We start from the raw sequence: 25,437 nt of genomic DNA on the forward strand, positions 1-25,437 counted from the left end.
CAAACCTCGAATCACCGTGGATAGTCAGCATATCAAAGAAAGGTTTAACGTCAGCTACTTTTAAAAGACACTAGCTATCGTATAACTTAGAAAAACATGATGGAATACGCGGTGTCGAATTATATATGAAATGCGTCATGCATGACGCTTCCGTGCAACTTGTTGTTACTGGTTCAGGAGCTTATTCTGTTATGTCGCTGGACGCAAACCTTTTTAAATGTTTTGTATAATAGAGAGAGATGGCTGAGGATCATACTTATGACGTTCTTTTTTTCTAATGAGAACAGGCTTTGGCATAATACACCGCGACATGTGGACATGACCCAATCTGGACGTAAACTACTCCCGCACGTAAATAGGTCATATTACGTTAACTGCATGGATTGTTTAAAGCTGTCTAATGAGAATGCCCATACAATACTAGATGGTAACAAGTTTATCTCTACGACAGTTCTTAGAAAATACACATATATCCTAGGTTAATAAGTCTGGTACTTGAAATCATGATTATTTCTTGTTCTTTTCCGACCTGGTATTAGGTACTTATAAGGTACCCCAGAGGCCTCTAACGATGCCCAATGGTGTCATCAACATCCGCGCAGACTTGGACTGTAGACTTTTGTCTCTTAACATGCCTATAAAATGGCGTCCTGTCGACTAAGGTAACAGATAACAAATAACCATTCTCATGGGTTGGTGGCCCACTAAGACCGGGACGTGTGTGATTTCTAACTCATGTAGTGGACGTGTGTGGTTCCCCACTCATGCAGTTCTTTGAACCCTCATTACTTCGTTTCAATCTCATCTTGCCACAGGAACCTGGGACTTTGCTGGCAAAGAAATAGTACATATAAGGTCAAGATTGGGCTCTTAAACTGGCAGCTTTCAATTCTCTAAGATGTGCTAAAAGAAGTTACGTATATCCCCATATTTTCGTTGCAGAACACCATTCTTGTAATTTTGCTTCTACAAAATGTTGCACTGCATTCAATGTTTTATAACTTATTTCAGAAGTGACACATACAGAGCTAGAGAACAGTAAGATTGGCAAGGTAACCTTTTTGAGGCCGTATGGGCTTCCACCGCCTTTTACCATTAATTTGTACACCTGGGTGGAGTGAAGAAAGCCGTGTGGAGTTCCTTTCCAAAGGACATAACATAGATGGCGTCAGGGGATTCGAACCCATAAACTATGGGTTCTTGGCCTAACACCCTAACCGTTGACGCTACCCTTTTGCTGTAGAACACTCTTTACAAAATAGTCCTCTTGACTTCATGTCCCAACAGCACCTGTGATTCTGCCGTTGCCTGTACGTCTGTCCCATGTGAATAGCCTTTCTAAAGATGCACAAGTCAAATGCGTATTCCTCTGATGGCAATGAAAACAGTGGATGGAACTGTAAATTTCTAGAATAGCTTTTAGCAGCCCCGCATAATCCTGTAGATGGAATGTACATTAACCTTATCACATGTCACATGACCTCACGTGACGTCATCAGTAGAGTCGTGACATGCTACATGTTGTTTGAACATCCGTCATAGTTAGTGGAGTGTTGGCAGCATTAAACTTTAATTTTCCACAACTTTATACGTGTTCAAGAATATGAACCATAATTATGAGTTAGAATCACACAACTGTGTCATAGATTTGGGATTCTCTTTTGTCGACAATGTAGTTGAATATTCTTATTCAGGTTCATCTGTGACGGTAAATAACATATCATAACTATAAAAATGGAGAACGCTTACCGACAAGCTTTTGCAAAACCAGTCCTCCAGTCCTTCTCATGTTGATTTGACCTTAAGACTACGTCATTTGACCTAAGCGGAAGTCTGACGTCAGCAACGGGTCAAAGGCAGTCTGTATCTGCCCTCGTCTCTGTTGATGGATGGTCGTTTGGCCCTAATTGGCCCTAATTACTTCTTTAACTCCTCTTAGGAAATACTCCTGTTCAGTATCAAGCCTTCAAACACTGATTCCAGGGACTTAGTTATGTGTTTGATTGGGAAAATATATTTCAAACAGAGAAGCGAGATGCAACGTTAATTATATATGGTAACGGAATAGAGATGCAAGCGCATGTTATTGAGCTGCTCTGCTTGGATATTAACAGTACAATGCCACACTGGGGTAGCAAACATGAAATAAGACTATATTTCAGCTCCTGAAATGATGCAGTGAAACGGACCCCATGTGAATCGTTATTTGCATAACTAAAAGGAGCCCTGGGGGGAAAGTAGGAACTCCCAGGTCAACGACCCCATCAATACTGGCTTATCTTAGCAGCGCACATTTCAGTCTTAGACTGAGCAGAAATTTCTTTCTTTCTATTGACAGCTTTCTGCATTTCTCCGTGTGAACTGTGGCTTGATTTAAAGTTACTCCAGTATATAGCAAAACCACAAGGGCTTTTCCTGCACACAATGTGTTTTCATTGAGGCTACTTGTAAATTGCCCAATTGCTTGTGGTAGTATGTACTTTGCGTTCTTTGCACAATGATCTGTTTCAGGGTTTTTCCTTGAAGATTGTTCAAAGCAGTCAATGTATTCATTTTACTACCTCTTTGTCGTAAAATTCCTTTCGTTTCTGTACTCGTTGGTGACTGTGTGTTTAATATGTATCTCTGGTAGAACATATCAATTATAGATATGGTGATTCGTAGATTACCATTCAGTTTCAATCTATCTTTCAAAAACATCCTGCTGCCATGTTTATTGAGTTCACTAACACTTGATGAATGTCCTTGTCATCGTTTTCGTTCTTCTAAGGCTTCTTGTCAGATTTGGGAATAGGTACATTGTTGCACCAAACCTAAAATTAGGTGCACGGAAAGCATTTGGGATGCACAACATAAAAATGTAAAATGTAAGCAAAACGTATTTAGTAACCATATCAATCTGAAATTCTATAATGAAAGCTTGAACAAGTAATATATCAAACAAAGTACAACAAAGGTTACGTTGTTTTTTATTCTTAAATCTCAATAATATTCTGTATACTAATGGTACCTCTACCCTGTAGCCTACAGAGATATCTAGGTGCACTGGTGCACCCACAGTTACAAATTAGGTGCGCAGCTCGAATTTTGGGTGCACAAAAGTGAACATTGATCCAGTATTTCATTTCGAGTGAACTTCACCTTCTTGACCAAAACGAGGAGGCGGGTTCCGGTAGGAGTCCCTGCCGGGACAGTTTGGTTAATTCACCTCGATTGCCAGAGCTTGAATAATTGATGCGCTTGCACGAAATGGAGCAGAAAGAACGGAAGTCTACACAGGATATCTGGTCTTCATTTACCGTGCCGTGTGCACAGCAGGCAGTCAGGCTGAGGTAACGGTGTATTGGAGATGGTATCTCTGCTTGGATAGAAATCCCCCTTCACTGGCCTCTTTTTCTGTACCTGACTCGTCAAATAAGACATCTTTATATTTGTTTTATCGGTGATGGGGGAGGGGGGCTGGAGGAGGGATAATGTTATAACGTACTGTAGCTGAACTGTAATTTCCAACACAAAAATTGGATGTACCCGAATTTTCGATTAAACAACTGCAGACTTTGTCCAAAAAATGAGCAACCCACTGATGCTATGCCGTCACGTTATGCAGATAGTACACGTGACTCGGTGAGCAGGGGATCGTAAGTTCCAGAAAGTCTGTAGCGCCCGCCGTCTCTGTCAGGGCCTAGGGATGGTTGTAAAGCCCTGATGTATACGTAGATGACTGATTTTTTTTTTTTTACACCAGTTGCACTGTGTCTTTCTAATGTTTATAGATAGAACCACGCTACGTTTAGTGACGTAACATAACCCATTTTTTTTTCGGTACAGCATGCAATAATACAATTAAGAACCCACCCCGAGGGAGCACGATTTTGTAAAAAATAACTAGGGCGAACGTAACGAAATCAAACTAACGAGATAGCCATGGTCGACTTTTCTTGGCCCTACCACCCAGCTAAATTTATATATATATGACTTGACAAAATCACTTGTAAGATTTAAGTCTGCCTAGTCATGTTATCCAAAAGTAGCTTGTCGGGCCATTATTCATTTAAACACTACTTCAATATAGACATATTAGGTTACCACTGAGTGTCACGCTAGTCCCCAAACGCTAGCGCTTTCGACATCCAAAATACAAGGCAATGCACGAAAACCCAATCTTTAAGCATACCCTAAAGGATACGTAAAGTTTTTTTTTTTTTTTAAATCAAAATAACGCTTTACGTTTGCTTTAGGAATGATTTACGTGTGCTTTAAGTTTCGTGTAGTCAGGGGTGTTGTATCTAGAAAAAGTTCACTTCCCCAGTTCTGATTAGGAGTCAGAGCTTTGTGTAACTGCACTGCACGAAATCCTTCTTTACCTTAAACCATTCTTAAAGATATATTTCATGAAAAAAATGCTTTACGTTTGCTTTGGGATGATTTACGTGTGCTTTAAGATCAGTTTGGTGTAGTGAGGGGTGTTGTATCTAGATAAACTTCACCTCCCCAATTCTCATTAGGAGTCACTGGTTTGTGTAAATGTATGATTTAACTTCGGATAGCTTTGCCGTGACCGTTAACGCTGATAGAGAACCCAGCCCTTCCATGTAGTTTGTCCGTGTTAATGCCTTTTTCATAGGGGTGCTGGAGCCAACACTCCCAAGAGGCGTCCCCAAATGACAATTCCATCCCGCTAGCCTAACCTATTCGCAAACCCATTTGTAGTTACTATTCAGGACTTTTACTGAAAAGAAGAATGCGTGTAGTGACGAAAGCAAAACATTAACGTTGCCCCTCCAACCTTCCCGGGGTATCAAATGGCCGGGTCTGTCCCGTACCGCCGCCAATACCGGAGTGATGATTTGCAGTGATTCGCTCAATAAAGATTCGAAAAATTGATAGCCCTTATAAATATTCTAGGTCCAATTCCCGTGTAGTATTATTGAATGGACGCGGGTATTAGACATGCCCTTCGGACGCTCCTATTGCGTTTTATGCCCGCCATTCTGGGGACATTAGAGGTGATTTAAACTTTCATGCGAATACGAGAAGGATTTTGGAGGACGGTGCTCAAGATAGAGACGCCCTCGTCACCTGAACGTGCATATCCCCATTGACATCAATACAACTGAGCGGCGCCCCGGTGGAATGTTGTAGTTTCAACAAGAGCGCCACCTCGACTGCACATGCACACTTCCTCTTCAGAGGTGCCGACCTGCTGTCATGTAATCCACTTCCGCGCGCCTGGAGGAAGTTAAACTACCTGAGTGAGTTGGTAAGGAGGAGGGGTAGCTGACAGCTAACCACCGCCGTGCCCCCTGCTGCACCCCGTGGGAATTTGGACAAACCCCGGGCGCACAGCGCACTCACCTCTAATGGAGCTCAATGTATTATTCCGCCAGCAGGCAGCGTTGCTAACTGTGCGTCCCGCATACTATGGAGAACTGCGCTAAGGTTTGGACGTGACGGCAGTGAAGTTGGGGACCGTGTACCGACGCACTCCTTGCACAGCTCTTCCCTCAGTTCTCAGTATAACGGGACAGTGTTGGGACGTCAGCATGTAGTCCGTAACGCTACCAACACCGTCTTCGCCATGCAAGTTTACATGGCAAGCCTGGCAACGGAACCAGATGTGCTGGGTTCCTGGTTAAGCTTGGTGCAGATACGATGGCTCCCAAGCATCGCACTGCCTTTTGTGCAACACGTCTATAACAAGGTAGGCTGTGACGGTATTTTTACAATGCATTGATATGTGCTTCTCGGATTATATTTGTTCAGTGTCCCCGCACGGTATTGGCGTGAGTGTATGTGTGCTCACTGGAATTTCATGACTTGACTGAATATATTGACTGCACCGATAGCGTTGCTTCCAGCAATATGGACGCAGAACGCTACGGATTGAATCAAACTTGTGGCCGGCAGAAATGAGAAGCTGGCCGGGCTCTTTTACGCACTACTGGACTGTGTGATTGAATCCGTGAGTCGTCCACTCCTTTCAGACGTTCCGTCGTACTTAAGGTTTGGAGCGCCGCAGCATCTTTAGAAGTAGAGAACGTGAGCTGCTTAGAAAATGGGGCTTCCATGGAAATGAATTCCTCGCCTGGCCGAGCGCAGTGGGCTGCCGATACGTCATGGCAATACCACCATAGATTTGAAGTAGATCGTATTACAAATCAGCCTGTAATACCCCCGGGCTCCTAAATCAATCGTTACCATGGAGATTCGGCAGAATGCGTGATGACCCGATTGATAACGATATGAGAACCACCCGGTACCGTTGTTGTCGTGACGGCGGCTTAGGGAGGCGCGATAGGCGGCGGCTAGATCCCGAAGCTGCTCGGAGCACCTGTCGAAAATCATCGGCAACAATCGGCAAATGTCGTGGTGTTCCTTCATCAGTCGTGAGTGATCTGTTGTGACAGGTAGATAAGCTATCTCTGTGAAACTGCAAATGTGGCCATGCCGACTGCACACGAAGGTTCTAAAAAAATACAGGCCTTCCTTTTTAAAATCGATAGCCGTGCAAACCTGTGCTTGCTAATTTGCATGAATTAGCATATCGTTAAAACAGGAGATGCAAACGACGCCTTGATATTCTTGTAGCGGGCGTTTTAGCCTGATAGACACGTCATATGGTAATTTACAATTGCGGGTAAGATAGATTCGGACAATTACATAGAGGTCCGCGGCCAGGTCAACTACGCAACTCCTCTTGTGGCACCTATAGCCCACTGTTCGATTTATCATAAAAATTTAATCAAACTCTTCAAGGAGAAGAGGTCACGGGCAAGGTGAGCAGTTCCGCCTTTATGGCGCGTAACAAGTTTGGGAAATAATTTGCGGTAATGTTGTTCAAGCAATCGGGCCGTCAGCACCTCGGACGGGGTCAAGCCGAAAGTCGTAAACTACACCCATAAAGCTTAGAACGGAACAAATGTACCAAATCCAGCCGTAATAACAACGCCAACTCAACAGTTGACATCTAACACCAATTTCCATTGGTAAGATTTACGATAACATGTTGGGAATAACGTGTGGCATAAAACCTCCATGCCTATTACGGTACCTCTGACGTGTTGGGTAGGTGAAACGCCCCCATTCGGCGCCCCACCTCAACACACCCCCTCAAGTTAGTCTCCCAGCGAAGAATAACTGTTGCCAGGTGTGTCGATAAGTGCTGCCATAAATAACGTTGTCCTTCCGTAGAATTACCGTAAATCGCTTATAAGAATAATGCCCAATCTTCCCGTCCAAATCCAATCCAACCTGCACCTGACCGGCGCTACTGAGTTATGAGAATTTCATATTCCATGCAGAGATTTGATCTCTTTTCCAATGAACATAAAGGCCTGTGAATAGGGATTCAAAAGCGCGGTAGATTAGCCGAGTACGTTTACGGTACAATGTGGGTCAATGGTTACCGAATTCTTCGCCTGCTACGGAAATGTTGCTACAAAACAGCTGTAAACTTTTATCTCCGTGAAGAGTGATTTTATGGCCTACACTAGAGCGCGTTTAAATGTCTGTGTGGGATGTTCACACGCCTACTTTAAAGCACACTGAGGCACCCGTGTAGGGGCAACTTCTCGGTACCATATTTGTATTCATATACGGTAAAGCCTCCCATTACACTAGACTCAGCGATTGCGCTACGACCTCACTGCGACCTAAACTAGATTTACGCAACCCTTCATTTGATAATTGGAATATCATGCAACATATAAACATATGACTAAATAGGCAACGAGACACGGAAAGTGTGAAAACATTTGTTTTAGCGTGTTTGCAGCAAAGTTGTCGCTCTAGTGGAATAGGAGTGTAACGGCAACAGTAACGCTATTTTCAACGATGGCCGTTGGATATTCGTAAGTGCTTCCTTCCGTTGGTCATCAGCAAACGCTATTCTTCCTAATTGTCACCCCTTCTCGCTTTCGTATGAACTATCGAGCGAAGTTTTTTTTAAAGAGAGCAAACTATCGTTTTTAATCAAGACGCCGTTCCATCTAAATAAAATCAATGCGATCGTAGTTAGACTATCAGTCTGAAACGAAGAGTGGAAGGTCCTTGTTTCGGATGGACGGGAAATTCAACTCTATTTGGGATCTCCTGGGTCCGAAATGCAGTAACTAGTTACACAAGGAGTTATAGAAATACAGTATGCTGTATATTCAATACAAAACCAGCCGATGGTATTTTTTGTGACGATTTTTTTATCACATTGGCGGGAGACCATCTCCAATTTGCTTAAATGGCCGTATGTCTCTTGCACGTATGGGACAATAGCCGATTGATAACGTGTAATTGAAAATGGATTACTAGTTCTTCAATTATCCATCAGGGAAAAGGGTTTAATTCAGGTTGATCAAATTTAGATTGTTGTATCTGATAGCGCTTGCTGAATATTTCATATTCTTTCATTAATTGGGTAATAGATTTTAACAGTGGTAGATACTCTTGCAGATTTTCTAAGTGTTATGATCATGTTTATTAGGATTGGTTGACGTAAAGATATATTTTGTGATTTTGCACCTGTTTTGAATTTGAAGAATTTGGTAATTAGCTGTTATTCATTTTCTTCGTTTATTCACCTTTAGTTATTATCGTTAATCCTATGACTCTCAAAGACCTTATCGGTCTCCGCCTTTCTCAGCACAATGGTAATGTATTCCGCTTAGATGTCTGTGTGTATTGTTTTTATCTATCTTTGCGACATAAAGAATGGAATAGAAAGGAATTCTGATGGATAGATATCTGCGTACCTCGGCAGAACGTATTGTGACACCATCATAATAGACAGCGCCTGGATGAAAGATGCCGGCTCTGGCAGCGTGTTGATTTGAATGCGTCGCAGCATCTCGGGTTGCCCCCTGTTCCTTTGGGACCTGCGCCTACCGTGTGTTTAAGAATGGTAGATGTGGCTACAATCGATCGTTCGTGATTTCATTTGGAATGTCCTGGTTATGAAGTGTGATTTAGGTCATCGTGTCCACAAATCGAGTGTCTTCTTTGTTCTTCTTTTGATATACGGAATATAATTTTGTGCAGTATCTGATGATTAACCAATTTGGTGCATGGCACACTTTGTCCATTAATTCATTAGTATTTATATTAGAATTTTTTGCAACTAATTTCCTGGTTATGAAATGTAATTTAGGTCATCGTGTCCACAAATCGAATTTCATTTTTGTTCGTCTTTTGATACACGGAATATCTTAACGTCCAGTATCTTATTATTAACTAATCTGGCGCATGGCACACTCTATTCATGACTTCCACAGTATTTATTTTAGAATTTTTTTTCAACTTTTTTTTCTGGTTATGAAATGTGATTTAGGTAATCGTGTTCACATATTAAGTGTCTTTGTGTTCATCTTTAGATATATAAAATATCTTAGCGTTTAGTATCTGATGATCAACTGATCCGGCGCAAGGCACACACAGTCTCTCAGTATTTAAAAAAAAAGTTTTCACTGATTTTCCAGGTTATGAAATGTGATTTGGGTAATCGTGTTTACAAATTGAATATTTAGATAATTGTTTAGTTCGTGGTGATCTTAAATCCTTAAACTGCCCGCGCCACAGATCAAACATCATGTATACCTTTTTTAGCCTTGGCACTAATGAGAAGAAACGCCCTTTGGTCAATTGCTTCATCTCCTACAGAAGAAACGAGAGTTTTCCTTTCGGCCGGCTATCAGTTATAGAATTGAAATAGGCTTCATTTATGCAAAAACGTTATTGGCATGGCATGAATTGAATTATTGCTTACTTACTTAATTAAATTAAAAATTTAATTCTTTTTCTTACAAAGGTTATATTAAATGTTTCTTGCATTGTTGTTACTGTCCAATACGGATTAAAATAAAATTTGTGACAATTGTCAAGAAAGATTTTAAAATCACAAAAACAGTTCTAAGATTACAAACATTCAAAATTATAGTGTGTGTCATTGAAATACATATTAACATAATAACAGATTGTCATTAATAGGGAGATGCTTGTGAAAAAAATATTTGATGTGGGCCATATCTTCTTGGTAAAAGAGGAATCTTTTCAGTTTCTCTGTTCTACGCTTTGGCAGTGAAAGATGGTTATGTTTTTATTGTCATTCAAGTGTCATGTTGACTATATTTTTTTATGAAGCTCGTGTTTTTAATTCTAACCTGGCATCTTGGTCAATAATAGAATTAGCGTTTGAACGAAACCTGAGTGTGTAAATACGTGACCACCCAAATAGAAAGTGCCCGAAATTACATTTCCTGGTGTCAGATGATGGGATCTATAGGAAGGTGTTCTGGAGCAATTGATTGATTAATGTGTCGGTAATTAAATCGTTACTTCAATCAAATCTCACTTTCTCCGGCGCTACGTATCCATCGAGTTATTAGAAATGCTCTGAAACGTGTTACTGTATAATGGAAAGCGTAATCAAGTTTCTTGGAGCACCAGAAATGCCTTTTCCCGGAAAGGTACAACACTAATGCAATGGTCACGTTTCCAATTCAGGCCGTTTCGAAAAGCAAGACATATATGCATAAAAAACAACCAAAACACAAAAGATATCAAAGAATTATTCAAGAGCATAGTTTGTGTATATTTATTTATTGATACATACTTTCATTTTTCGTTTCCGTTTGACCATAGCATCAGTAAGGACATCCTGAATATTGCCTTTTTGATTCAACTGACAAAACGTTTGATACTCCTTCTGATTTTATGATCATTGGTTTACCGAAAACACCCACCAAGTCTAGGTGAAACTCAATGAATTAATTTCGAACCGTCAATTCAATACTTGCTAGTCACCTAAAAGAAAAGTTACATGTGATACTTCAAACTTACGGAGTACTTTCCAAACTAACCGGCTACACGTCAATCTTATCCAAATCACCCCTCCTAACGTACAAAGTGTCAGTTATTTTTAGCCATACAAATGCCAACTAGCCATGCGCCAAAACAACAATCAACCATACATTATGGTAGTTTACATAAGCTGCTTGTTAAGACTCATGGTATCTTGTTTTCATGCCATTTACTGGTAATTAATGTCATATTAGAGATAACGTAACAAGAATTATGACAGCATCATTTATTTTTACCCATGTAGAAAACAAAAATAAATTTTGGTGAAAAGTGGGATATTTTTGATGCCAGAAAATGTGTAATCCATACCATTTTTAAACATATTTTTTTTGCATTAAATTTGCATAATGATGCAATCTACTACTTTTAATGTATTGTCATTGCTATTAATATTTTCTTTATTCAGAAATAATAGAGACAAAGGCAAAGTGACGCTGCACTCAAGTTATGAAACTTATTTTGCCAGCGCCACTTAACAAATATACAAACTTATGAATATAAATATATGCAAAAACAAGACCAAACTGACAATACAACAAAAACCTAAAGTGTGCCTACGCCCCCCACCCACACCTAAGAATGTATACAATTGATATGTAAATACATAAGATAGTTGACTTTCATATCCATAGTGGTATTTGATACATCCGTGTGTAGTTCAATTACAGACCGTGTTGGTTTTCAGCAATATTCATGTATGTATTACATATTGGCAAACCCGACACGCTGCAGTGGAGGTTCGAACGTTTTCTGCGGAATGTGGGTCGTCACGCTTCGTGCCACGCCCTCAAAAACAGACGTTCGATAAAAGGGAGAGCTTATTGATTTGGTTATTAAGGGGAGGTCTGCCACGGACAGAGGTCAATTTTAAATAAACTCTCGGCGAAAGGTCGAAAATTACCAGTGGCAGCTCTCAAAACTTTGGGCATTATTTTCAAGCGATTTTTTCATATTACTTTTCATATTTTTGAGATGTTCGTGACATGAATATAATATCATGCTAGACATTATGCTAGGATTTCGTGAGGAATTGAAGCTGTTTTGCTAAAAAACATATAGTACATGTATCTACATAGCCATTTGGCGGAACAGTTTCGCAGGCACGCGGCGTGGAAGCAGCTGGTTAAGGGCTGTAACTGTTGTAAAATAGACGACAGGGGGCTATGGCCTTCATCTATAATGCTCTTTGATGTTTTGACAGCGCCTGTGGTTGTTGATTGATCTGAAAAATGCGAATAGAAAACCTGCAATGTGAATATTATAATCATATCATTTTTTTCCTTCCGTCAACGTTGTCCACCCTTTGAAATCCTTAAATGGAACAGCCCTTAACTCATTTTTGAAACGGGAAATCACATTCTATGAAAACGACCAAATTATCTCCTTGTTCCATCTTCGTAAGTGTCCTGTAGTAATGGCAGTCGTATTTCTTCATGACAGAGGCGTTCGTCCAACTCTTGCATTATTTAGGCATGTATCGACAACAGCAGGTACATAAACCAGATAAGTAACTCCAAATTTGGTTACGACGGTTTTATCGGTCATTCATGGTTATTTCTGCTGCCCAGGGGACTGATCAATTTGTTCACGACTTCCTAAGGACTAGTCTATTTGAAGATCTCAAGTGGGGGGGGCGAAGGTACAATATAAACACACATATTCTTATATATAAATTTATGAATTTGCTACTGAAATCAAAGTCTTGACAAACAATGACTTTAACGTCACTATACACTACTATTTTCAGTGTTATTTGAACACAATAGTGTCCATATTTATTTATATATCCCTTTGAAATTGTCCAAATTTCAAGTAGAATATTCCCTTCGCATGTTCCCTCTATTAGTCACTGTTTATAGATATTCCTACATGCTTGAGTTGTTTGATTGGACAAAAATTGTATTAACATGATGTACAGTACTATATTAATAATAAATCATGGCTTTGGAGTGACGCGCCTTAATGACTCGTGTTCTGGAAATGTGACTCTTGCCTGCTTTATCATATTCCATTTTATCATAAACTCTTATATATAAACTCTGTTATCATTAATGCATCTTTAAATACGGACGTCAGCACCCATATACTTTTAGATATTCGGATATTCCCTCATAAAGCTTGTATTTCAGATGTACTTTTGCATAGATTGTGGATATAACATTGCTTGTATTTTAACGAGTAATACGTCACCGGCAGAACAGAAGCTGGTGCAATATAAGTCTTCATTTTCGAAATATGTATTTTATCAACGTTCATAATGTTTTTAAGATGGTGGTTCTAATTCAGCTGCATTTTAGATAACATTTGATCACGGCAACCATTCGTATGCTGTACGAATGTCAATGTAAATGTAAATGTCAATTTTAAGTTTTGATCATTGTCAATTTTGTATATCAAGTGTATGTGTCTGTGCATGTGAGTGTGTGTTGTGTGTACGTGTTTGTGTAGATGCAATATTAGCAAATCCCGAAACAACGTACTTTACACAGAGTGCATACATAATAAGTTGTAATTGACACTTGTTTTTGAGTTAAATAGATTACAACGATACAGAATAACTATAATTTTATCCCTTTATCCCCATATGCATCATCAGTGACTCATTGTCAATGAAAGAACGACTTAATGGATATCTAGATAATGCTAACCTATCGGGAGACATGCATCATGATTTCCTTTATTACAAAATTTGCTCAACACTTGCCAACACACAATGAGAAGAATAAATTCCTTCGACCAGAAATCATCAAACCCATCATATCTTTAGAAGCTATCAGATTTCGAGGGCTGTGCGCTTTCTGGTGCATTTTATCATAGCGGTGATATCGATAACTGGAGTGTGATAAAATTGCAATAGTCGTAAAATAGGATATCACCTTTACGTACGGGGCCGCCATTGGTGTGAGATGTCGTTGATATTGCCGTGATTTAGACGTCTCCTTGTCAGTCTCATCCGTGACAAATTGGTTCGAACGTATATTGTGGTGAGAGGCAAATGGATTGTCGTATATCGGTGGAGAAATAAATTGGTCGTCCGCTGACAAAATGCCGGATGGAAGATCACATGCTCTACCACATGTCCGCATATAGAACCAAATCGACGTAAAAAAAGTCTATTTATTGCAAATATTATGAATCATACATGTCTAATGTTAAACATTTCGAAACGAATTCTAAGGAACAAATTGTTCACAGAAGTATGACTAAAACATACTAGTAGAGATAGTAACAGACATTTTGCTATTTTGGGGGGATTAATATTCTTTATATCATGCTGTTGACATATAATGTCTTATTATGATAAAGTAGATTCTTTCTCTATATTATTGAGATAAACAATCGTCTTTCAATATTGAGAACGGTCTCTAGTGGAACGCCTTGTGGTGTCGGGAAGGAAATAATTGTAACACTTTGTAGAAGCCCAGTGATCACTTTTCATTCCATTAATGGCAATCTGACCTTAGCCATTATCGTGACCTTCGTCCACACACACCATGTGTCACGTGGCCCTGAGTAAACGATCCATATTTAGAGTTGCCCTACTTTGCGATAATGAAAACGCCATTTCACCGCTTATCCACTCTAATGTGGAAGACATACTCATTTTGTAATTCCAGCCATAATCTTTCCTCATCTACCTGTATGTCCTGACAGCTTCTGTGCTTGCTGCCAGTTAAATTGCTCTCATTTTTCCCGTAAGCGATGTCTTACATATTCTACCTGCCTAGTAACTATGCACCGAGTTTAGGGATGTCCAGGCAGTCTTGTAATGGGGTGACTATTGTGAATTTCGATTCGTCCCAATAAATGGAATTGAATACTGGTAGGAAATAGGGTTTTTCGCTTTACGTAGGGTACTGTTATGCAGGGAAATTGTTCAGATAAACTATATTCACTTGTCGTGATCGATGAGACCTAGCGTTTCTGTACAGAGTGTATTTTCCTTCTGTACACATATTAATTTCTCATTGTTTACTGCATACATAATAAAAGCTCTTCACGAATATGTAAATTACCTTTTAGCTCGTTAGGGTAGCGAAATTTACGGTTGGTATATTTTTCATATTTGCTCGGTTAACCCTCATCCGACCGACACATTTTTGCGACGAATCTGGCCGTATGGGGTCCAAACGGACCCCATTTTGCTTTGCCCCCTAAATATATTTCTGGTGGATCTTATTGTAGTTATTGTGCATATCCTGTTACAATAATCTATGGAGAATATTTTGACAAGTTTTGGTGTTGATGATCAATGTCATTATCATAATTTATGCAGAAAATGAGGAGAACCCGCATTTTCCTATAACCCTATCTAGACTGGGGGGGCAAAAAAAGGGCCCGCGCCAACTTTGACATCGTATAACTGCCGAATGACGTATGCTAAGCCTACCATACTTGGTGACTTTTCCTAAAATTTAGTTAGAAACAATTCCATGATAATAGTTTGAGTTTATCATTTTTCCTGTTGCCATGGCAACGGGTTTCTGACAGGCATTTTATACAAAAAGTCACTAATTTTTTAAAAACAATGATATTTCTCAGGTTTTCTTGCTCAACCACACTAGTTTTCCAACATGTATAACATCATATGTATTTAGATGTAACTTTCATGATTTATTATTCATAATTTATGCTAATTTGATTACGTAATCGCTAAAAATCCAAGATGGCGGACAAGATGTTTATTTTAGGTATAAACAGGCTTTTTGCCTTCAAATCCGTCAGTACCTGGTATGTTCTTAACCAGAAACATTCAGATTAACGTTACCGGTCTCTCTCTTTTGTGATTTGGAGTCATAAATGGAAAAAATGTAATTCAAAAATTTCAAAATGGCCGATCCAAGATGGCGGATCCCAGGGATCGCTAACGACACATGACGTCATTCTTAGACGTCATTTTTACGTCAACGTAATCGCCATTGACGTTGTATGCCTTGGCATACCTTAAAATCAATAATACACTCAGTTTTGTTTAATACCTTTCAATATTATGGGACTTCCCTATTTAGCCTATAAAATCACATCGATGACGTCATAAATACGTAATATTACGTCATAACGTCACAAAATTTACAGAAATCATAAAACTTTACGTGAATATCACTCCCTCCAAATTTGGTGAGAATACATTATACCGTTTGGAAGTTATGAGGAATTTCTTTCTAATTACGTAATAAACAATGCGAAATCATCTGGGGTCCGTTTGGACCCCAGCCGACAACACGCACACTTTAGAGTATAACTTCCGCAAAAATCGGCCAATCCCGGTAAAAATTTCTCAGAAGTTGTAAGACATGTACATGAACAAACTCATGGAAGGAGTTTTTTCTCCAACGAAAAATATTGATATGGCACACATTAAAACATGCCTGGGGTCCAAACGGACCCCATACGGTCGGATGAGGGTTAAGGTAGTCATATTTGTTAAGTAGCTTGTCATGGAAATGCAAAGTAGCTTGAACTGTTTCACGAGTTTTGGCAGCCATGGTATCATATTAGCTATCATAATACAAGTATGGACCGTTGACATAGGGGCGATTTAAATGTACACTTCTTTACGGACCTACATACTTCTATATGTGCAACACATTTGAATAGCTCTTAACAACCTTACTCTATGCACTGTTATGCCTCTGACCATTTTACCTACATGTTAATCACAGAAAATGAAGATCAAAGAAAATGCGTGGACTACGAAACCCTTCCTTCACCAAACTCGGCTTTTACACTTAACCTCTAATTCTTCGTCCTCCATCACTTTACTAGTTGAAGTGATTTTGATTTGATTTTGGATTATTCTGTTTATTTTCTGGTAATTATGAAGACGTACACGCTTTGTTCATTCTCGATTCACTCGGTTTCCTATGCTACTAATACTAAAGCTATTCGTATGAACATTAGTGTATTGATCTAACTATAGGTGGCTTAACGTCCGTAATGCTCCTTATAAAAGTGGCAGTTAGTAGGGTATACTTGGGGTTTTACTAGTCTCCTCTGTAAGTGGACCGGCATACAAATAACCATCTTCGATCCAGACTTGGTATTTTCACAGTTATGATCACAGCACCCCACCCTACTCCTTACTTAAAGGGCTGTTTTCTTGCAAAATGTATCACTTGATTCCTAAGCCCATTTGATCGGCAAGAAAGGCTCAGGATTCATATATGTTTTGGTTGGAAACCGGAAAATGACTTACCTCGAAGTCAATGAAATTTACTGACTGCTCTGTTCATTATGTAAGGCCAATGGTTGCTTTCCTCTTCTTCAGTTTTAAGCTTGAGCGTGTCTTCAGTGTTACAGGTACATGTGAAATAAGGCATTGCAACTATGTATTTTCATTTGTAATGGCTTGACCTTATAACAGTTTCGCATATAGTTTACGCCAAAAATAGTTACTCAAGCAACTGGATGACTTTATTTCGAAATTTTATCCAGTTGCTTGAGTAACTATTTTTGGCGTATCTTATAAACTGGATGTCTAACCTTCAATGTTGTCCATAGTCTGTTGTCTATTGTTTATTTCATGACAAAATATATTTATTAACCAGGCTTGCATTGAAATGGTTACAAACCGATAAAAGCAGAATTGGGATGAATCTAGTAGAGGTTGTTTCTTTTCTTGAGTTTTAGAAATTGCAGTGATTTTGACACAATTCATAATGACGTATTAATTACTGATTCTTTATCTGTCGCTTTGAAGTATCTCCATGAAAAGATGAATGGCCCCTGCTGTGTTCCATCGTAGCTTCTTGATGCCCTGGATCCTCGCATGGAGCTCCTGAGCCAGTGACACGTTTTAGGCCACCGAACTCTTTCGCCGGGAAAATTGTCTCATTCCGACCCAACTACCCGTGACATTCTTCGATGCCCTTGAGAACGGACTGTACCACTGGTGTTGTTGGTTACTTTTGAAATAATCCTTTAGTTAGCCTCTGTGCAGGGCACAGAATATATCTTGGAGACAACATGCCACTCTCAAAGCAGTCTATGGAGTCTCCCATGACTGTCTCAAAAACTCACCCATCGTCGAGTAAAATTCCTTGGGCACTGATGTCTAGCCAAGCAGGAAATAGTTTCATCCGTCGTCCTATAGAAACCAAATAGCCATGTGCATCGCAGAAGTTTGAATCATTCTCACACTTACGTTAGAGATACCGGTATAGAATATTAACACTTAAAGTAATGCTTAAAAGGGCAATGTGGAGTGAAATATAAACTATCTTAGTCCTGACTGATACAAGTCGATAGATGGTGATGACGATGTTGGTTACTTTCTTAGCTGGTTCTACAAAAGGCAGTAGAGAATCATTGCTGATTTTCTAGCAATATGTTGGAGGTATGCGGGGAGGGGTTGCTTGGCTTTCTCCCAAACAGAATAAGGTCAAAAGCGTATAAGCTTCATAATAGATCTTGAGAAAAAGGATTTCATGTTTTAATCAATAACTATACTACCAGTTGTTATTACACAAAAGGTAAAAATCATTTACTCTGTTCAGGTCCATTTAAATCGAAGCTTGCACTCGGCGTTTATAATTACATTTGTTTCCCATTAGGTTATTAAGGAAGAGCTGCGCAAGCTAAATCATAAATTAATACCTTTTTAATTCCACGGTTCTATATTAGCGGAAATATTTTGTTAGTTGAAAATCTATTTAAGTTCACATGGTGCGAATGAGCCTTTAAAAAAACGAGGACATGTAGGGAGAACATACCAATGTTCCTCGCTTTCTGCAATTGGTACTTTCCCCATGTCAGTGTGTTTACACTGGAAGAGTCAAAACAATGTATCAGCTTTCAACATTATGATATCTTCCTTAGCTTTCTTATTCTTATCTACAAAAGATAACGTCCTGTTCTTAAGAAAATCTTGTTGAATTAATTTACCATTCTGATGAAATTATTTACGAATGCATTAGTATGCTATTAATTTGAATTTGATTTGTACCTGAATCTGTACCTACGTACGCGCCGTGAACAGGTCTTTTAAACTGACCGACAGTGACTACATGTAATGGTAGGGCGATCGTGATTACAAACACAAAATTATATAGATACATATTCTTGGATCATCATTTATTCTTAGAAGAAAATATGACATCAGACGAAAATGAGATTTGTAACCCTGTGCAGCTGTAGAAGTGGTCTCTCCCGGGTGGGTGGATTTGATTATATGCACCAAAATATATTTCTTGGATGATCATTTGTTCTTAAATGGAAATATGAAATTTTTAGGTTTCCAAGAACAGCTGAAATTAGATTTCCACCCCCTGTGCAGCTGTGGAAGTATTCTCTCCCGGGTGGGTGGTAGGTAGGCATCCCGGAGGTGTGGCACCTATTTTCGTCGGTAATGGTGCGCGGAGGAGAGGTAATAAGCCTCCCGGCAGGACGTTGACACGCGAGAAATCCTACACTGCTATCTGTCGCGCAGATGCGACCGACTCTACAGGTATCAGGTGCACTAATATTCGGCTAGCAACCTTGTAGATTGACACAGATTGTTTGTACCCTTGATGAGTCTAGTTATTAATTTACCGGACTGCGTCATATGATGTTTTTAGAAGAAATCCTACTTTACTCTTTGTCGCGCAGATACGACCGACTTAACAGGTATCAGGTGCACTGATATTTAGCAACTAACAATGCAGATGGTTCCTGCACGAAAAACATTCTTTAAACATGTCTTAAAGAACGAGATTTCTAAAATAAATTAATGGTTTACGTACTTTAAGAAATGTTTTACGTATGCTTAAAGATCAGATTTCCTGTAGTGAGCACACACACACAGACAGAGATATTCTGTACCACTAATGAGCCTAGTTATTTAGTTTCCACACTGTGTCATATCAACGTTTATCAGATAGCTATTGCAGCAATTATGCGAGGAGATTTTAAAATAACAGCATAATTACCTTAGAATGGTGACATTACTAATACATCTGTGCTAGTTTTAACCTATTAAAGCTTTAATATCAGTGAGGCCTTTAAAAAAGGGATGCAGACTGCAAATACAGGTTACTTAACGTAAGAAAGCACCGTTCAAATTCGCAACTCTAAGGCATATTTTGGGGTTTACTGGTAGTCGATAGTACATAACTATGGCATCTCTGAAACTGTAGAGCTATACAGCTTTGTATCTATATAGTGCTTTAAAATCCTTGCAAATGCCAGGCACAGGCTTAGAGTAACCGTAGGTAACCGTAGGTTACCGCAGCAAATTGGAACTATCCCACCTCTTTCAAGCTACTACTGCTGCGGCTGGTTGAAGGCGCACCAATTTTAGCTTGTGGGCAACGAACTTTTCCTGGCTAAATTATACATGCAGGATAGCCAGGCATCAGAATTGACCTGGCCATAAATTTTGGCTCCGCACACCAATATCCCATGAATTATGTTCACAGAAGGCCTTCTGTATGACCTACATTACAGGTGATGCCCGTTATTGTGAGAGATTGGATGACAGATTTATGTCCACATTATCTTATCTACGATGCCCTAAACGATGCTATGCAACCCGATGTTTTCACAATGGCCACTTTAGACAGCCGGCCCGCCCATTGTCCCTTTAATGTTGAGGGTGCCCTGTTTTAAGACACTCTAAATGGCCTGCAGAGGCGAGTGCGTGCACGGGGGTTCCGGTCAAATGACCATATGGTCGGGCGTTTAAATGACGGAGTGGTCATTCGGCTGTCGGCTCCATTGTGCACAAATCCTCAGAGGTGCCATGAAAAGCTGATGGACCCTGATAAGGCAGCGTTTGGACGGCGTCACCGTTGGCCATTAGACGATCCCTACCCGTGATATCGACAGTCTGCCACATAGACATAGGACCCAGAAATCACGCCTTTACTTTTCAATTAACACCAGAATGAATGAACTCGCAAGAAAACCCGTTTGATCTTCCAGAAGTGGCAGGGACAATGTAATCCCAGTTTTCAATCAGCAACCGCGAGCAACAAGAACATAGATTTTCCAAAGATTGCAAACTCTGATCAATACACACAAGCGTTTGACCTTTGCAAGTTTCTCAGTGTAATGGTAAAAGTATCGGACGTCTGCTACTTAGTGATCCCCTATCAAGAGAATGCAGGAGCATTTGTAGAACACTGTTTGCAATCAGATCATGAGATTGAGGTGGTATTGCAGGTCGAAACTTCTAATGAACTTTCTGAAGAGCAGCAAACTTCGAGACACTGTGTTAAGTAGAAGGTTACGGAGGTTAGATATCAAACTAGACCTTCAGCTACATCCACGTGCACCCGCCTGCATAAAAATAACTTGACGCCTGAGCTAAGGGCGTATTAGATTACGACACTCTTAGAGGGATACCATTGTTTTGCTGGCGTTGCTAATGGAGATTACATGTACAGTGTGGCTTGAGCTATGCCGGAAAAATTATCATTTTTTTTGCATTTGAATTTAGACAAAGACAAAGAGAACGTGGTGACTTATTTTTCCAACACTACGTATGGAGAACAACATTATATGCACAATGATAATGGCATAATTAATAAGACTATACAAAACAAATGCAATTGCCTTAACTACCACCTATCACCCTAAGTCGTGATAAACTACGTATAGCTAATAATATATGTAAGTATGAAAATGTCTCGCACATCTCAATAACCAGGACGCCTTACTTTATTTTTAGGAGTAAGATTTTTTCAAAGGTCCTTCACAGTGTTACTTACTAATATGGTGGTTGAATTTTTTCCGCTCGTCTGACGTTAACATTGTTTTCTGCGCCGGTTTGTAAGTGCCTCTCCCGAACCTACGATTTATGTGAAGATACGTATGGGAATATATAAGTAAAAACATGGTCACCCCTGCATGTTTGGAGGGGTTGGGATGAACCCAAGGGGACTCCAACTCAATTTCTCATAGCTAACATTAGCGTTATTCTAGTCACCCCCCGTCTTGACGCGAGAAGATGGATGTACTCTCGCGAGAACTACGAATGGAAGATGGATGTACTCTCGCGAGAACTAAGAATGGAGACGTGGTGTCGAGAGGCTGCAGGATTTGGCCTAGGGCTGTGCTTATAAGGTTAGTCGGGTCAGTGCATGTGTGACGAGCTGTGAAGTAGGTAGGTGGATGGGCGATGATCTCATTTGCTTTGTTTGACAAACTTTGCAGTGAGCAGCAGACTTTAAATAAGAAGTGCTACTGTATGCGCTGTATTTTTGTTGTTGCAAAATACCTGCATACAGAAATTAGCAAAAACCCCTTGTAACAAAATATAGCTTGTCCAAAATTGTCCAGTAATGTATTCATCGATATACAGTACTGTACTTTCTTCATAGCCGCATTGGCAGCATCTTTGTATTTGAATACATTTACATATGTTACATTGATAACATTGTGCACGCGTGTGTGAGGGGCCCCATTCAGTACCCGCATATTCAGCACCTATTTTCAACTTTTTAATATTCTAGAATTACAGAACGATGTTCTTTTCCGGAAGACTCATCGACGTGGTACTTGTCTTCTTCGCAGCCTATGCCCTACCTAATGACCCTAGCTCGGTGAAATACTGGTCAAGAAATCGGACATGTCTGTTTTTATTCTCCTATATCATACCGACATAACATATCCCCCGACGTTCACAATGGGCTTCCAGATAGGTGATAAAGAGAGCAATTTTCAGTCAATGTCTCGGTAGAAAAGTTTTTAATTTGTTTTTCTCATACTGTTCATGGTTTCATGGGATCTTACAGCAGTTCAGGCTACTGGAGTTGGTTATGTGAAGCACCCCCTTGATACCCCCTAATAGGCCCTCGACAGAGAATTAAGAGAACGAAGATCCTACGCTGATGATTAACCGGGCGCAGCAACCATTTTGCCTCCTTTTACGACGTTGACGATTTTTAAAGATCAGCTCCGAGAAAATCCATTTCCTATTTCACCTCGGGCTATTTAAACTCGGAATGTGCTCGCTTCTGCAGAACGTTGGTAGTTCTAGAACATACACGTGAGATCATAAACATCGATAACTGAAGCTTGCACAATTTCCTTTCCAGGTTTTCCCAATGTTCTTCTAGATTGTTTTTTTTAAAGAAACACCATCGTAAGATCCCTCACTTTGGATATTCCACGAGCCCCCCGTCGGGTTTCATTGTAAAATAATAGTCCCTGGTTCGTATTAGTGAAAGGTATTATGAGAATGATGCCAACGGCAGAAATTTGCATCGCCATATTGGAATCTCCTCATTTTCGCTGTTTCCAGGTAATACCATCCTCGACCCAAGAGACCAAAACCATGCTCCTGCGGGGTAATGTATAAGTTGCAAGGTGCAGCGGTAATGAAGCCTCGTGGTATTTATAGCACCTTTGGGGCTATGTACAGCTGTAAAGTGGCACACGGCATAACTCATCTCGTTTGTTTTGGAACCTTGTTGGAAATAGGAAAATGCTTAATGTGTGCCTAGGCAGCGTGTCATCTCCATTAGTACTTCAGCGTACATTTGAGCCAGTCTCATTTGTACACATTCCAGAAGGTCCTTTCAGGTAACTCACTGATGATCTTTCAATTAAGGGCTTGTATGCTTATGAATATTGTTGATATATATTTTATATAATCAATTACCGACGGACTGTAAATTTAAAGATCATGCCATTGTAACCGGAGCATTTTTCAGCTAGCTGTGTCTTAAACTACTTTCAGTGTATTTGTGGTGTATTCATAGTATATATACGTCCTAAAATGTATGACGAACAGGTGGTAAAACAATATAGTCGATGTATAACAGTATGTGCTAGGGACAGTAGCAAGTAATTTGTAAAACTTGAATCATAAACCACTTTTTCCTTGTACAATTTATTCAAATTTCATTGAGATCAATCCAGTATCCCAAGTCACTGTGCACTGAGGTGGAAACCTTCCCCGACAGTTCGATGGCTGTTATTTGGATAGTTTGGCGTACATGTATATTTAGATGTTTCTTTTGCTCGATCTTTGTATTCGTGCCACTGGTAGCTGGTTTCTTAGCACAACAGCCGGGTATCGACATTTGCTTCCAGTGTAGATATCTACCCGATCCTTGATGATGATCAGCTCGAGCGGTAGGAAAATCGCAGCACGCCAGGCGTGACCTCCAGGGCTGACCCACCTGCCTGATGACAACCCCTGTCCGATTGTGATATCAGTCAACATTCATCAACGTGACACAATCAGGGCAGTCGGTCGGGTCTAGATTTTTTTGAAATCGGTCACGTAGTCCTCAACGTTAATCTTCAAGCTTCTGGAGATGTTTGGGTCTGCTTTCTAGATTCTACATCTAGCCCTAAAGTCATGATTACTGAGGCCAACCGTAAACACACACACACACACACACACACACACACACACACACACACACACACACACACAACCACACAACCACCCACGCACACAAATAAAACCCGAGCAGCAATAGAGAGCAATGGTTTTGCAGATTCTTTTGCTACCAGACGGTTCTCAGTATATCATATTCGTTGATTTTGGGAAGAAACGTTGGGAAACTGGAAATATCTCATTTCTTTCAAAACAGTGGATACAATAATTGCTGGAATAAGTTGGGTTTTGAACAACAGCAAAGTTTAACATAGAAGTATGAAGTTGGGTACATTTTTGTCTATGTGTTAACCACAGGTGTTGCTGATGTACCTCAATGTATCCAATCGTTCTTTTACTGCCTTGCCAGATGTGCTATTGGGGCAAATCTAGGACATACACTGATTTGTAAGGAATGAAAAACACACCATTTACATGCATAATCGTTTTTAGATGCTTTTTTTGATACATTACATCTGATATTATATCGGCTTTGCATACTAAGATTAGCACTTACTGTTAGGGTCCTTTAGATGCTGTGGTCAACAATACGCGTTGAATAAAGACTGTTTACGGTAGACAGGTGTATATTCATTCGCCTGCAACGAATCGGTCCGAGTTGCCAACCACAAAATCGTAATTACCCCTGGACCAATCAATATGTAAAATAGCCCCATTGAAACAGATTTGTTGATCTTGTCTTAGCCCATAGAGGTACTAGGTGGATTAGACTTAAGGCTTAGGGAAGATGACTAGCAAGATACAGCCTGAACCATCTTTCATTCTAATTACGGTACCGTTATTAAAAACAGATAGATATGTCATTATTCTGATTGATGATCGACTGTTCCGTCGTGTATCAATTGATATAATGGTACCTACATGGAAAAATTGAGTGTGTTCATTCTCATATCAGTTCTTACCGAGTATACGAGCTATCTACCACCCAAATTTCGCGTGCATTTGAACTCGAGATATGAAAACGGGGAATTTCTGATGCAGTACTAAAAAAAACCCTAGATGGCCCAAAATCTGATTCTTTCTTTAATAAGATATGGCCTAACCACATTCAAAGTTTAATGACAATCAATCCATATCTTCTTGAGTTATACTGCTTAACCACATAGTACATACATACATTAATGCATAGTATCGCATACATACATACATGCATACAAACGCTACCAAAAACATGTTAAGCTGCTTGAAGAAAGTTACTTACGGGAAACATATCTCTACTCAACCATATCGTACAATGACAGGTTGGGGTTAGCGTC

At 39.8% G+C, this 25,437-nt stretch overlaps 1 protein-coding gene across 7 annotated transcripts in view; it reads left to right on the forward strand.

Moving 5' to 3' along the window:
- Positions 1–25,437, forward strand: part of LOC136445450 (uncharacterized) — a 138,720-nt gene that overhangs the window by 28,436 nt on the left and 84,847 nt on the right. The window contains exon 1 of one of the 7 annotated variants that reach the window (XM_066443481.1): positions 4,928–5,701. The exons of 5 other annotated variants lie outside the window; for them this stretch is intronic. The gene's annotated coding sequence lies outside the window, so the exon portion shown is untranslated. Of the gene's footprint in view, positions 1–4,927; positions 5,702–21,822; positions 21,895–25,437 lie in introns of those variants that run through there. One more of the 7 variants, XM_066443483.1, reaches the window with a different exon arrangement.

The sequence above is a fragment of the Branchiostoma lanceolatum genome, chromosome 11 (genome assembly GCF_035083965.1).
Source record: "Branchiostoma lanceolatum isolate klBraLanc5 chromosome 11, klBraLanc5.hap2, whole genome shotgun sequence".
Lineage (NCBI taxonomy): Eukaryota > Metazoa > Chordata > Leptocardii > Amphioxiformes > Branchiostomatidae > Branchiostoma > Branchiostoma lanceolatum.